The following is a 1368-nucleotide window of genomic DNA, read 5'->3' on the forward strand; positions in this document are numbered from 1 at the left end:
GGGAACCTCCTTTCTAATCATCTGTTTCCTGATCCTGGCAGCCATGGAGGTTTTCCTCTGTGAAGTGTCCTCTGTAATCACAGGGATGGAGTAGTGATCCATCAGATGACCATGCCACACAGAGGAGCATTCATCCCTGACACAGAATATTTCTTTTTTTAAAAAATATTTATTTATTTATTTATTTTGGCCGTGCCGGGTCTTAGTTGTGGCAGGCGGCATGCAGGCTCTTTAGTTGCGACATTTGGGCTCTTAGTTGTGTCATGCGGGATCTAGTTCCCTGACCAGGGATCGGACCCGGGCCCCCTGCATTGGGAGCGCGGAGTCTTAATTACTGGACCACCAGGGAAGTCCCTGACATAGAATATTTCTAATACCTGCACACTCTTCTCTTCAGGACTCTTTTTAAAAATTGATTGATTGATTGATTGATTGATTGATTGCCATGCTGCGGGGCTTGCAGGATCTTAGTTCCACAACCAGGGATTTGAACCTGGGGCCACGGCAATGAAAGTGCCGAGTCCTAACCACTGGACCACCAGGGAGTCCCAGGACTCTTTCTTTTATGATTCACGTTCTGTTTTTCTAATTATATGGAAGTAGCATCAGATTAGTGGCTAACTAATTTATTTCTTTAACCCTTTGTGGCCTCTCATCGCCTCTCCCACCAAGGACAGATGCTTCCCTTCCCTCTAGTGAGGGCTGGGTGGGGGGAAGCCCTCTCAGGGTTTCCGCAGGCAGTGGGAACGGCTTCAAGGCTTAGGTGGGTACCAGGTGAGGTGCAGCGGGGAGGAGGTGGGGACACTGAAGGTGGATTACTTGGACTGCTGCCGGTATTCCAAGCTGTGCACCCCAAACAAATGAATCTAGAACATTCTGTCTGTTCACTTAACAAATCTTTGACTGGTAGGTGTCAAGCACAATTTACATGTAGACAAATCAGTAAATACATGCTGACAATGGTAATTAGCACCAGGACACGAATAGGGTGCAGTGACAGAGAATATTGGGGGTGGCGATGGGGAGGGTGGGAACCTATTTAGACAAAGTGGTCAAGGATGGCCTCTCTGGTGAGACCCAAAGGATGGAGAGGAGCCAGCTCTCGGAGGGTGGAGAAGGGGCACAGGTGGGGCAAACAACATTGGGAAAGTCTTGAGGTGAGAGAGAGCTCAGGGGATTCGAGGAGCTGAAACGAAGCCAGTATGGCTGGAAAACTGTTGTGAGGGAAGGCTGGTGAGGTTGCAAGATCTAGGGTTGGATTTTATTCTAAGTACAGTAGAAAGCCATGGGGTGGTTTTTAAAGCATGTGTGCCTGTGTACACGTGTGTGTGCAAGTGTGTGCATGTGCGTGTCTGCCATATCATGTGG

The 1368-nt window shown here is 48.6% G+C and overlaps 1 non-coding gene across 1 annotated transcript; it reads right to left on the bottom strand.

Moving 5' to 3' along the window:
* Nucleotides 1-471: 471 nt before the first annotated feature.
* TRNAE-UUC (transfer RNA glutamic acid (anticodon UUC)) lies at nucleotides 472-545 on the bottom strand. Its single transcript has one exon. It is a non-coding gene; the product is annotated as a tRNA-Glu (tRNA).
* Nucleotides 546-1368: the final 823 nt, after the last annotated feature.

This window comes from Lipotes vexillifer, unplaced genomic scaffold, assembly GCF_000442215.2.
Source record: "Lipotes vexillifer unplaced genomic scaffold, Lipotes_vexillifer_v1.1 scaffold299, whole genome shotgun sequence".
Taxonomy (NCBI): Eukaryota; Metazoa; Chordata; class Mammalia; order Artiodactyla; family Lipotidae; genus Lipotes; species Lipotes vexillifer.